Source organism: Gossypium arboreum, chromosome 2 (assembly GCF_025698485.1).
Source record: "Gossypium arboreum isolate Shixiya-1 chromosome 2, ASM2569848v2, whole genome shotgun sequence".
NCBI lineage: Eukaryota > Viridiplantae > Streptophyta > Magnoliopsida > Malvales > Malvaceae > Gossypium > Gossypium arboreum.
In genome coordinates, this window is record NC_069071.1 from 81,823,966 (window position 1) to 81,839,392 (window position 15,427).

Sequence of the window (15,427 nt, forward strand, 5' to 3'; positions counted from 1 at the left end):
TCTAGGATTGGTTCCAATCAAAGAGCTTGGTACTTAAGCGACCTTCATGGCTCACCTCCTCTGTCTCGGATACCTACACGGTGCCCGACTTCCATACACTTTGTTAACTCAATAAAATATATGGTTTTAAAACATTAAAACGAAACGTGGGTTTTCAACTCCAATGTGGCACGTCAGATTCGGCCATAACGTCTGGGCCGGGTTTGGGGTGTTACAAGTGCTTTTAGGTGTTTTCACAAAAAATCGCTTAGAAAAATATGTTCATCTAACACCAAACTTTCATATTCCTCCATTAATCATCAAAATACATGGATTATACACATGGGTAAATTTTTGAACATAAACCCTAGCTCAAAATAATGGTAGAAATAGCTATATTATGCTTCGAAGATCTCAAAAACATTAAAAACACCAAAAACTATCACCAAAATGACTTATATGTAAAGGGTTTATTGTGCTGAAAATTTCAAGCTTCCATGGGGTTTTTCTCCTTTTTGATGGAAAAAGATGGAGAAGGAGATGACCATTTGATTTTTAGTTTATTAGTTTTTTCTTTTTTCATCAAATACCAACCCATACCTAATTTTTGACTTTTTGACTTTTCATTTATTACACTTCAATACAGCCATACACATATATAATGGTCTAATTACTCATTATGGACATCAACTTTTAAGTTCTATAGCTATTTAACACCTTTAGCTAATGGAACACAACTTTCACATTTTACGGGATTTGATCCTTTTTCACAAATTAAGAATTCAAACGGTAAAATTTCTTAACATAACTTTTACAAAATCATATTATTATGCCGTAGACCTCAAAATAATATTAAAATAATTTTTATGACCTCTGATTGTGGTCCCAAAACCACTATTCTGACTAGGCCCAAAATCGAGATGTTACTTAGAAAGTCGTTGTTTGCCTTGAGGGCTATGAATACACGGTTGACTTGGTTTGATCATGGTTCAATTCTAGCTGAGTTGAGAGCTGGACCAACTTTTTTTCAACAGATTTGTGATGCTCAGAGAGTTGATAAAGAGTTACAAGCTAAGAGATTTCAGTGTGAGTCGAGTAGTGAACTGGATTTTTTGAGTGACTCTGATGGTTGTTTGAGATTCCATGGTAGGATTTGTGTTCCGAAGGACACTGAATTGATTCAGAATATTTTACATGAGGCACACAATGGTTGTTTTTCAGTTCCGTGGTAGTACAAAAATGTATAATGACTTGAAGAAAATGTATTAGTGGAATGGTATGAAAAGAGATATCTCAGAATTTGTTTCAAAATGCTTAGTTTGTGAGCAAGTAAAGGCAGAACAACAAGTACCTTCAGGTTCACTTCGGCCCATCATGGTTCCCGAGTGGAAATGGGACCGAATTACTATGGATTTTGTGACAGGTTTGCCTTTAACTCCAAGAAAGAAAGATGCAATATGGGTTATTGTCGATAGACTCACTAATTCGGCTCATTTTATTCCAGTGCGTACTTATTACTCACTTGATAAGTTAGCCAAATTGTACATTGGTGAAATTGTTAGACTTCATGAAGTACCTATATCGATTATATCAGATAGAGATTTGAGGTTCACTTTACGGTTTTAGAAAAAGTTACAAGAAGCTTTCAGTACAAAGCTGAATTTTAGCACTGTTTTTCACCCACAGACTGATGGTCAGCCTAAGCGAATAATTTAGATCTTGGAAGACATGCTCCGATGTTGTGTATTGGGATTCCAAGGTAGTTGGGAAAGTACTTGCCATTGGTGAAGTTTGCCTATAATAACAGTTATCAGTCAAGTTTGAAAATGGCGCCTTATGAGGCATTATATGGGCACAAGTGCCGAATGCCATTGTATTGGACTGAGCTCAGAGAAAATCATATTCACGGAGTCGATCTAGTCAAAGAAATCGAAGAGAAAGTGAAGGTAATTTGAGATTGTCTGAAGGTCACTTCGGATGGATAGAAATCCTATGTGGATTTGAAATGGAAAGAAATTGAATATCAAGTCAGTGATAAGGTATTTTTGAAAGTGTATCCGTGGAAAAAGGTTTTGAGATTTGGCAAGAAGGGCAAGTTGAGTCCTCATTTTATAGAGTTGTATGAGATCACTGAAAGAATAGGGCCAGTTGCCTATCAGTTGGCTTTACCATCAGGGTTAGAAAAGATTCATGATGTATTTCATGTATCTATGTTGCGCCAATATAGATCAGATCCTTCACATGTGATTTCACCGGTAGAAGCTGAGATTCAGCCGGATATGACTTATGGTGAGGGATCAGTTAAAATTTTGGCACTAAAAGTTAAACAATTGAGAAACAAAAGCATTGCCTTGGTGAAAGTGTTATGACAAAGACATGGAGTTGAAGAGGCTACATGGGAGCCCAAGGAGGCCATGAGAAACAATACCCAAACCTTTTTACAGGTAAGATTTTTGGGGACAAAAATCCCTAAAAGGGGGAGAGTTGTAACATCTCGAATTAGGGTCTAGTCAAAATAATGGTTTTGACACCACAAATCTAAAATAGAAACAATTATTTTATGATTATTTGATGATCCATGATATGATTGCATGTTTGTGTAAAATTTTCATAATGAAATTCTATGCCTAAGATGTCCAATTTGACTTTACGGACTAAATTGAATAAGTTGTAAAACTTGTATTCTAGAAGCTTCAAGCATGAAATTGCATTAGATTATTAATTAGAGGTCCTTAAATAGCAATTTGACTAAATTCTAAAATTTTGGAAAAAGGGGCATGAATAGGAAAATTTTGAAAGAAAAGCTTTAAGGGCATTTTGGTCATTTGGTTATTAAAAGAATAAAAAGGGAAAATAAATCAAAAATTTGCTCATCTTCTCCAAGTGCTAGCCAAAATTTCCAAGAGCCATAGCTAGGTTTTTGTTCAATTTTTCAAGCTTGATTGTAAGTGCTCCTAAGCCTCGTTTTTAATGTTTTTTACATTTTTTAGATCCTTGAAGCATGATCTATCCATTTCTATCCATACTTTGAAGTAGGGTTCATGTACGAAATTTGACCCATGTTTGTATTTTGATGTTTAATGGAAGAATATGAAAGTTTGATGTATGATAAACATCTTTTACTAAGTGATTTTTAGTGAAAACACCTAAAAAGGACTTATTCGTAAAAGATGAAGAAATGGTAGTACAAATGTGGTTTAATGTGAAATATGGGCTTATATGAGTTAGAATATGAATCGACTAGGCTTGGGTAACAAAGAAAATGCATGCATTTCATTTTACGAGCCAAGGGACTAAAGTGTAAATAAGTGGAAAGTTAGGGGTAAAAAGGTAATTTTACCAAAGTATGTGTTATGGGTCGATATGAGTAATGTGTGTATTGAACAAGTTAAATTTGGCATTATAGATCAAGAAAAACGTGATTCGAGCCTTGATCAAGGGAAAAACAAGGTTTACGAGGATTAGGCTCGTTTCTATCATTTTGTACCGGGGTAAGTTTATTTGCAAATAATGCAACATGTACCATACTTTAAAAGCTTTAAGATTGCATGTATGGTAAGTACTTACATATTTGATATGATGTGGTATCATGTGTTTATTGCCTAAATTTTATTATGAATTATACTTTGATTATCCCATGAATATGTGATTGGTGCTATGAGTATTGAAATCGACGTTACGAGCAAGTTCGACAGAAATCTGGTATCGAAGAATCCTGTTTGAACCTTAGGAATAGATTAGGATACAAGTGACATGTCACTAGGAACTATGTGGTCTGAACTCATTGAGTTGTGGTCTGAGTTCATGATATAGGTGACATGTGAACTCATTAAGTTGTGGTTTGAGTTCATGATGTATGTGGCACATATTTTGGTGTCTGGGTACTGGTCTTGTATATTCTACCGATGGTTGGGTAGTCCGGCATGTGTTACGGATACCTGACAGCCTATCTGAGCAGATTCGTAAGTAGCTCGAAAGCGAGCAACATGTGATATGTGATCTGAGGTAGCATTTGCTACATATGAGGCACTTAGGTGCGAGATTCCATTGTATCTGATAGTATTACGAGTGTTCAATGGGTAGTTTTAAGGGAAGTTCAATGAGTAATCATGATGAATACATCAAAAACGAGAAAGTAAGTTATTATGTGCAATTGGGCACAGGTATGTGCATCGAACTCATGAGAATGTCATGAGATATGATGAACTTGTGGTGAGAATATGAATATATATATATATGAAGAATGAGTTTAAGAGATTTGATAAAATGTAAGATTATGTTCATTATGTTAAATGTATGATTAATACTTATTTAAGTTGTATTTTATTTGCATGTGAACTTACTAAGCTTTAATGCTTACCCCCTTTCCTTTCTCTTTCTTATAGTGTCGCCAAGCTAGCTCGGGGATTGGAAGACGCTGAAGACTCGATCACACTATCAATTGAATATTTGGTATAGCTAGTCTCATCATTTTGAGTATGGCATGTATAGGGACTTGTTCTTTTTGTTATGTGTCATATTGATTAGCCAAATGTGTTGACTCAAGAAACTATTGTGATTATTTAGCATATGGCCATGAGAGGTGGCTCATATTGATTATTTGAGTTGTAAACCTAATTATTGGTGCATGCATGCAAATGTGCTTATACTTTAATGTGGTTATGGTTGCTTATGGTTAATGAATGTGATGGATGGCATATTGTTTGGTGTATGAAATATGATTAATGTGTATGTCAATAAAGATGATGCAAGTGGGTAACTTAAAAGTAGATTAGTAAAAATGATAGATAAATATGAAATTGGTGTGGAATGCCATATAAAAGCATGATAGTTTGAATAAGTGATATGTTGGCATTACCAAGTCATAATTTTAACCAAGAATGTGAATGCTTGAGTAGCCAAATGTGCCATGTTGCATGCCATGAAGTGAGTATAAGTATGTGAGTGTTTGAGGGTGGAAATTGGCTTGGAAAATAGCCTAGAAATTGTCCACATGGTTAGACACACGGGCATGTGTCTTGGCCGTGTGTGACACACAATCTGCCCCATGGGCGTGTGATCCGACCGTGTGTCCCCTGCACCCTAATAATGCAAAACAGATTGCCCAGTGGTAAACACATAGGCAGAGACATGGCCGTGTGTCTCAACCGTGTGAAGGACATGGCTTTAGATAAGGGCATGTGCCCAGGCCGTGAAAAGTCTGCACTTGATTTTTGGAATTTAATTCGCCACACGGCCTAAGCACACGGGTGTATGACTTCGCCATGTGACCTTATTTAGTTGATGATGTCATAGTCAGAGAGTTACACAGGCTGAGGACACGGGCGTGACCCAAGCCACACGGGTGTGTGTAACCACATGGCCTACCCACACGAGCGTGTGTCTCTCTAAAGTATGAAAATTTTCTAAGTTTTCCCATTATTTTCAAAGTTCTCAGCTTAGTCCCAAACTATCCCCGATGTATTTGTTGGGCCTTGTAGGCCCATATAAGGGACAATTTGCACATGTATGAATAAATTTGTTTTGAACGAAAATTTTATGGCCTGGTTTTATATGATTGGTTACGTTTAAGTCCGGTAACGCCTCGAACCCTATCCCGGCTTTGGAAATGAGTAAGGGGTGTTACATAACTAATTATCCAATTAATAAAAATTATCAAATCAAAATTCACTATTTCAATATACTTGACTTGTAAATAATAAATAATAATATTTATTTACTTACTCGATGAAATTGTGGTCTCGAAACCACTATTTTTGACATCATTGAAAAATGAGTTGTTACAACTCTCCCCTATTAGGAAATTTCATCTTTGAAATTTCTCACTTGAGAATAAGTTCGGGTATTGAAATCTCATTGATTAATTTGTTTCCCAAATAGCTTCATCAATACTGTATCAATGCCAAAAAATTTTCAATAACGATACTCATTTAATCTGTAGTTCTTTTATCCCTAATGTGAGAATTTTTAACTTGCTCCCTGTTTGGAAGTCAAAACGTTATTGTCCAATTCATCATGTATGGCACGACTAAAATCATTACACGCTACGTTAAGTCCTAAAATTGACTAAATCGTAGATCTAATACCACTAAATGTAACATGCCATACCTAGTCCAATCATCGAACCTAAGCTACAGTATGTTACAACAGTGAACGAAAACATTCACATGAAAATTAAACAATATTATTCTTTAAATCAATATATACAAATTAAGTCTATGTTAAACATGTATAACAAACAAAATCAAGTCTCAATTGAGCTTAGAAAGCTATTAAACTGACCCAAAATCAATTCAAGACTATTTTGAAACTTTTACAAAAAGAATGGTAAAAATGCAAAACAGGGATCATTGGCACCAACATATATTCAAACTCAACAATGCCAAAACACAAGCACTTACTAATTCATATGCATAACATCATTCAAAAATTTTCATTTCTTTTAAGCTTCAAAGTACAAAATTTGAAATCAAACCAAATGTCACATACCAAAACTATACCCTCACTTAAACATCCTATGTATATGCCATAAGTAACCAAGTTCAAAACATCAAAAGTCTACTAAACTGAGAGACAGTAGATGTGTGCTACTTGCTGATCCGATCGACACATCTAGACATCTAAAGTCTATAGAAAAGTAGTAACACGAGTAAGTATTTAAAATACTTAGTAAAAGTGTATACAATATAAACATTTACTTACCTCAATTTCTTATCACATACAAAATCATTATGTGATATAAATATACCTATCAAGAATTCAAACAACATTATTAACATATAAGGTGTTGAGCCTAAACACATATATAATCTCATTTGTTCACATTTTTCTTTTCAAAACCAAATTATATCTTATTTCCAAATCATATATATTACTTTACCAACATTTAATGGCATATCATCACATTTTCATTCACAATATTACCCGATGAAACTTCGTAAAAGAACTTTGTACACAGGTGAAAGTAATAGTTTTTGGTTACCCATTTAGGTTAAACCTACACAAATCGAATAATAGTGTTTGGTCACCCATTGGGGTTGAACCTACATAAATAAAATAATAGTGTCTGGTCACTCGTTAGGGTTGAACCTACACAACAAATAGTCTGGCAAGGGCTTAATATACATGTATTCTCATTTCTGCAACACATGCTAGAGCTCAGAACCTGGGGGCAATAACTCGTAACCTCGTATACAATACTTTTACTAATTTCATCAGGGTTTAATCTCACATTATACCATTTCACAACGATCCATTTCAATCTGATTCAATTCTCAATTTAGGTACTAATTCATTTCCAATTCAAGATATCAATAAAACATTAAGGAACATACAGATGAAACTCAACAATAATTTAAACATATTTATATTGTATGAACTTACTAGGGCTAACAGCAAAAGCAAAAGTGTCAGGAACTAGTTAGTAAATATCATTTTTTCCTCGACTATCTATCGTCTTGTTCAAATTTTAATCTATGATATAAATTTATTTCAATTTAAACACTCAAATAACATATAACAACTTGTTATAAATATATGTAATGTAATGCCCCGTACCCGAGACCGTTGCCGGTGTCGAACACGAGGTGTTAACGGAGTTAATTCATTACTTAAACAGCTCATACAATTCATTTTAAAATTTCCAGACAAGCTGGCTAACTGCATCACAGTCGCTTTAAAAATCATATCTCGAGTTCCAAAACTCGAAATCCAATTCCGTAAATTTTTCATGAAACTAGACTCATATATCTATCTAGTAATTTTTTTCTAGAATTTTTGGTCGGGCAAATTAGTGCATTTTATTAGTTAAATTCTCCCCTATTTCAGGGTTCGACTACTCTGACCTCTGTGTATTACGAATCAGATATCTCCCTGTACAGAGTTTCAATGACTATGTCATTTGTCTCTAATCAAACTAGACTCAATAATGAATCTGTACATATAAATCATGACTTCTAATTATCTTTTTAAAATTTATGGTGAATTTCCAAAGTCAGAATATGGGATCCAGAAATTGCTCTGGCCCTGTTTCACAAGAATTTAAACATCTCATAAAATATAGCTCATATACCTATTTCGCTTCTTCCATATGAAAATAGACTCATCAAGGTTCGATACCATAACTTATTCATTATCTAATTCCATTTCTAATATTTTTAGTGATTTTTCAAATTCACGTCACTACTGCTATCTGAATCTATTTTATGGTAAATTTTACCTATTTCATGGTTTCCATGGATTAGCTAGTAATTTGACATACATAACACCAAATATGATCATGATTAGCCATTCCAATGGCTAATCATTACCAAGCATTTCCATACCACTCAATAACCATATCATAAGACCATATATACAAAATGATTATAATGCTATACATGCCATACTCAAAATATGCAAGCCATTATGCCAAGATGGTATACGGATAGTGTGAGCATGCCTCCGATTGTTCCCGTTTTCCGAGCTGGCTTGTCAACACTACAAGGAATGAAAAGGAGGAAGTAAGCATAAATGCTTAGTAAATTCACATGCAAATAGCAAGTAACATAACCATATAAGCAAACATAAAACATCATTTGCATAATCATCACCAAGACATTCATATCACATTTTCATTTATCATCTTACCATATTGTTGTTATATCGAGTTTTCAACCCGAGGGTTAAGTACATACCTGTTCAAAGTATCCATTTCACAACACTTACCAATACGTCCCTTTCATCTTGAGTATTCCTCCATTTGAGTTGAACTTTACCCGTTGAACACATCGGAATATAATTCGGATACATGGAAAGTATGCACATAAGTGCTACATATGTAATCAAGAAATCATGTAACCCGCCCCTAAGTGAACTCGGACTCAACTCAATGAGCTCGGGCATTCGCATCCATAAATGAACCCGGACTCAACTCAACGAGTTCGGATGCCTAGTTACATCTCACGAACTCGGACTCAACTCAACGAGTTCAGACATTTGCATCCATAATTGAACTCGGACTCAACTCAACGAGTTCGGATGCTCAACCATCCTAGTGACATGTCACTTATATCCTAATCTATTCCTAAGGTTCAAACAGGCTTTTTCCCTGGATCTCACATTTGCCGTCTTCTATGGAATATCGGAACCGATACTCGGTAGCAATTCATATTTATCAAGTAGTAAACATAATTTGCATATTACTCAACATTAACCACAAAGCATAATATTTCACGATAAAAAAAATTAGCATATCATCATATCATTTAAATAACATAAAACATTTAAAATAATAACTATGTTACAAACATTTACATATGAACTTACCTCGTATGTAAAATGGCTACTTTTACCATTTCGTCCACAACTTGGTATTTTCCCATTTTAGCCCGAATTTTAGTTTTCCTTGCTCTATCATTTAAAATATAGTCTAATTAGGACTCACATTATTCAAATTGACCCAAAATCATATTTTGGAAAAATTACAATTTTGCCCTAAACCTTTGCATATTTACACTTTTTCCCCAAAGCTCGTAAATTAAACTTCAGCCTATTTTCTTATGTTTTATGACATGCTGATCATTTTTCCTTCTATGGCAACATCAAATTCTCACCCTAACATGTACTTATGACTATTAGGTATTTTTACCGATTAAGCCCTTTTGCTAGTTTTCGCTTAAAACCGAGTAGCACAAGTTGTCTAACATAATTTAAAACCTCATATTCTATCATAAAACATAAAAATACAAAAATTTCACCTATGGGTATTTTTCCAAATATAAACCCTAGGTTAAATTATTGCTAGCATAAGCTTAATCGAGCTAGGGACTCCAAAAACGTAAAGAACTTGAAAAACGGGCTAGAATGGACTTACAATCGAGCTTGGAAGCTTGAAAACCCTAGCCATGGTTTCTCCTTGCTATATTCGGCCATGGGGTTGAAGATGAGCAAAATTGGCTTTTAATTTTGTATTTTAATTCATTTTACCCCTAAATGACCAAAATACCCTTACTACTAAACTTTCCAAAAATTCCATCCATGTCCAATTTTTTTCCAAAGACTTAGAAATTGGTAAAATTGCTATTTAAGACCTCCTAATTAATATTTCAAAACAATTTCATACTAGAAACTTCTACAATGCAAGTTTTGCAAATTATTCGATTTAGTCCCTAATTTCAATTTAAGCACTTTATGCATAAAATTTCTTCACTAAATTTTCACACAATCATGCAATCATATCATAACCTTAAAATAATCATAAAATAATTATTTCTATCTCGGATTTTGTGGTCACAAAACCACTATTCTGACTAGGCCCAAAATCAGGATATTACAACTCTCCCCCTCTTTAGGGATTTTCGTCCCCGAAAATCTTACCAGAAAAGTGGTCTTCACTTTTAATCTCATATTCGGTGCCGAAGAACTTGCACTTAGACTGTACCTCCAATACATCTCTTCAATTTCTCATATGATCTAAAAGCTTACAGTCTCAACTCTCAACTGTTCTTAAATTTTCAACCCTTCTCAGTTTCCCATGATATCATGACATAAAACCCGGATCTCAACATGATTTAATGGAGACCGGAATTCCAAGAAATCCAACAATCAAAGAGACCTGAAATTCCATGAATCTGATAAGTAGGAATTCATTCAATATAGATATGATTTATAGATCTCGCCAAACATTTAACAATAGGATACATCACATTTTCCTCTTTCCGCTATGGAAATAATTCTGATATGGCCTCAAGAATAATCCTTCTCATTTCCATCCCAATATCAACACTGACAAGGATAATTTTGATAGATCCCAATGCTCGGCTTTAACCTCTTTAACAACTCCGATTTTATGTAACATCGAATGCTCTAAACTATCACATTACCTCACTGTCTTGAAACACATCACAATTCATACAACAATTACATTCTTGAAAGTCGAAGTCTTTGCTCAATGTAGACTAGTCTAGTTCGACGCCTTGTTACCAATATTCTCATCTATCCGAACTCTGTCAACATGTAATAAACTTTTCAGCTTTCACAAGTGGAAACCTTATCATCCGTAGTGACTTAAACTAATATTCAACTCTTTCTAATAAATATACACTTCTCGTTCAAACTATTTACTCTTTTATCCGTACAAAATGAAATTCTATTATCGACTTGGGAAAAATAATCCGACATAATTGTCACATGAAATCTTTCAAATAAATAATTTACCATACCGAATGAAACTCGCTTTTATCACCTATGCCTTTCTTGATGTCAAATCCTTACGAAATTAGAAAAAATCCCAATACTAAAATCACCACATTACCAAGATCAAATTAGAAGTATAGTCATATTTGACATGATTATCACGAGTGAAGAACCCACTTGAACATGAGTCGTAATTGACAAATTATGGAACAAAGATAACAAGAAAACCGAATAAAGAAATCCAAGATAGAAACCGGAATAAAGAAATCCGAATAAAGAGATCCGGGATAAAGAAACCCAAGATACGATACTATGCCGGAGAATCGAAAACCAAACTCATAGAGAAAATACGGAATACCCGATAATTCTTCAAAGAAAGAAAGTCCAAGAAAACATCATTTAATCCCACTGAAATCAAATATAACAAGATCAATATATCTTCCCATACATATATATCAGATGAAGCATCAAGTAGAAGAAACAAAATCATAATATCATACGTATTCTCTCATCAATTCTTATCAGACAAAATGAAATAGAATACCCGATGAAATAGAGCAATATAAATTATAAACCGATCAGACTACCAATGCTTTCATCCAACACCGAATTAGAAGACATTCCCATATAACAAGAATTTCTTGAAGATCAATAGCCATAGAAATATTTCGAGAACGGGTAAACACATAGAACATCTCAAAAGAGATCGCTAAATCTGTCCGATCATAAGCTGTCACACTCAGATAGTTCACATTTCAAATATCATTTCCCAACTAGTTCTGCCATCACAAATTTCATATTAAACCATTCACCAAAGAAGGTCAGTTCTGAATAAATTTTTATTTACAGTTTCTCGACCTTTCACCTGAGTAATTCGATTTACCAAAGAGAATTTCCTTCTCCAACTGGGACAGTGCATAATTCCAATAATCTTTATATCAATCCGATACTTTACTGGCTCTGACTTTACTTATCAGCTCATTTTCAATCTCTGATCATACTTATAATTATTCTATCATTGAACTTTTTGGGTTCTCAACCGGAAACTTATTCAATATAAATCTCATGAAATTCCATTATAAGTACCACTTCGGTAAGGGGGAGGGGTTGTAGGACCTCTGACTCGACTTTCTTATAGATACACATATGACATAACTCCCATCATCGTAGCAACATCATCAAAATCATGTCATTCATTCAGGCAATGCAACATTCATGTTGGCTTACAGAAATTTTCCTATTGTCCATTTAGACAATATACTTATGCATACATTCTATGTTTTCTAGATAGCTTTACTTATCCATTCATTTAATTAAATTAATTCATGTTCATGACATCATATAAGGCCAAACAAACATAGATATTTGCATCACAATCACAACATTCATTTCGTGCATCATCATGTACATATCATTACAATCATATAATTCGGTCCAACAATTTAACATAGATAAGTTCATTCCATTATAATCCTTTATCTCATAAAATTATATATCATTAGCATTCATCAACATTAGACGTCCAAATCAAGACAAGGACATTTTCATTCGTATCATAATATTATGACTTTTATTCATACCTCTACTACTTTCTATTTATTCCATTCATCTTATCAAGTAAGCCACATACACTACATCATATGAGCATTAAGCAAATATGAATATTTATCACATATGTAACATAAACTTTTATTCATACTTTTCTGAATCGAGACTTATCATAATCATAATTTTACTCAAATACCTTCACATAACATTGAACATGCTCGGCGTAGCTCGGTTGGAGAGTACCCTGTCTAAATAAGACGGTACTCATACGCGTCGGAAGACATCACACTATCACAGATCAGTGGCATGTATAGCTAAACTTTTACACATGCTAGGTTAGTCCAAGAACTGACTAAACCTACTCTGATACCACCAAATGTAATACCCCGTACCCGAGACCGTTTTCAAAGTCAAACACGAGGTGTTAACGGACTTAATTCATTACTTAAACAGCTCATACAATTCATTTTAAAATTTCCAGACAAGCTGGCTAACTGCATCACAGTCTCTTTAAAAATCATATCTCGAGTTTCGAAACTCGAAATCCAATTCCGTAAAATTTTCATGAAACTAGACTCATATATATATCTAGTAATATTTTTCTAGAATTTTTGGTCAGGCCAATTAGTACATTTTATTAGTTAAAGTCCCCCCTATTTTAGGGTTCGACTACTCTGACCTCTGTGTATTACGAATCAGATATCTCCCTGTACATAGTTTTAATAACTATGCCGTTTGTCTCTAATAAAACAAGACTCAATAATGAATCTGTACATATAAAGCATGACTTCTAATTATCTTTTTAAAGTTTATGGTGAATTTCAAAAGTCAGAACAGGGGATCTAGAAATCTCTCTGGACCTGTTTCATAAAAATTTAAACATCTCATAAAATATAACTCATATACCTGTTTCGCTTCTTCCATATGAAAATAGACTCATCAAGCTTCGATACCATAACTTATTCATTATTTAATTCCATTTCTACTATTTTTAGTGATTTTTCAAATTCACATCACTACTGCTGTCTGAATCTATTTTATGGTAAATTTTACCTATTTCATGGTTTCCATGGATTAGCTAGTAATTTGACATGCATAACACCAAATATGATCATGATTAGCCATTCCAATGGCTAATCATTACCAAGCATTTCCATACCACTCAATAACCATATCATAAGACCATATATACAAAATGATTATAATGCTATACATGCCATACTCAAAATATGCAAGCCATTATGCCAAGATGGTATACGGATAGTGTGAGCATGCCTCCGATCGTTCCGTTTTGAGTGGCTTGTCAACACTACAAGGAATGAAAAGGAGGAAGTAAGCATAAATGCTTAGTAAGTTCACATGCAAATAGAAAGTAACATAACCATATAAGCAAACATAAAACATCATTTGCATAATCATCACCAAGACATTCATATCACATTTTCATTTATCATCTTACCATATTGTTGTTATATCGAGTTTTCAACCCGAGGGTTAAGTACATACCTGTTCAAAGTATCCATTTCACAACACTTACCAATATGTCCCTTTCATCTTGAGTATTCCTCCATTTGAGTTGAACTTTACCCGTTGAACACATCGGAATATAATTCGGATACATGGAAAGTTTACACATAAGTGCTACATATATAATCAAGAAATCATGTAACCCGCCCCTAAGTGAACTCGGACTCAACTCAACGAGCTCGGGTGTTCGCATCCATAAATGAACTCGAACTCAACTCAACGAGTTCGGATGCCTAGTTACATCTCACGAACTCGGACTCAACTCAACGAGTTCGGACATTTGCATCCATAAGTGAACTCGGACTCAACTCAACGAGTTCGGATGCTCAACCATCCTAGTGACATGTCACTTGTATCCTAATCTATTCCTAAGGTTCAAACAGGCTTTTTCCCTCGATCTCACATTTGCCGTCTTCCATGGAATATCGGAACCGATACTCGATAACAATTCATATTTATCAAGCAGTAAACATAATTTGCATATTACTCAACATTAACCACAAAGCATAATATTTCACGATAAAAAAAAATCAGCATATCATCATATAATTTAAATAACATAAAAACATTTAAAATAATAACTATGTTACCAACATTTACATATGAACTTACCTCGTATGCGAAAATGGCTACTTTTACCATTTCGTCCACAACTTGGTATTTTCCCCATTTTAGCCCGAATTTTAGTTTTCCTTGCTCTATCATTTAAAATATAGTCTAATTAGGACTGACATTATTCAAATTGACCCAAAATCATATTTTGGAAAAATTACAATTTTGCCCCTAAACTTTTGCATATTTACACTTTTTCCCCAAAGCTCGTAAATTAAACTTCAGCCTATTTTCTTATGTTTTATGACATGCTGATCATTTTTCCCTTCTATGGCAACATCAAATTCTCACCCTAACATGTACTTATGACTATTAGGTATTTTTACCGATTAAGCCCTTTTGCTAGTTTTCGCTTAAAACCGAGTAGCACAAGTTGTCTAACATAATTTAAAACCTCATATTCTATCATAAAACATAAAAAAAATAGACAAATTTCACCTATGGGTATTTTTCCAAATATAAACCCTAGGTTAAATTATTGCTAGCATAAGCTTAATCGAGCTACCAGGACTCCAAAAATGTAAAGAACTTGAAAAACGGGGCTAGAATGGACTTACAATCGAGCTTAGAAGCTTAAAAAACCCTA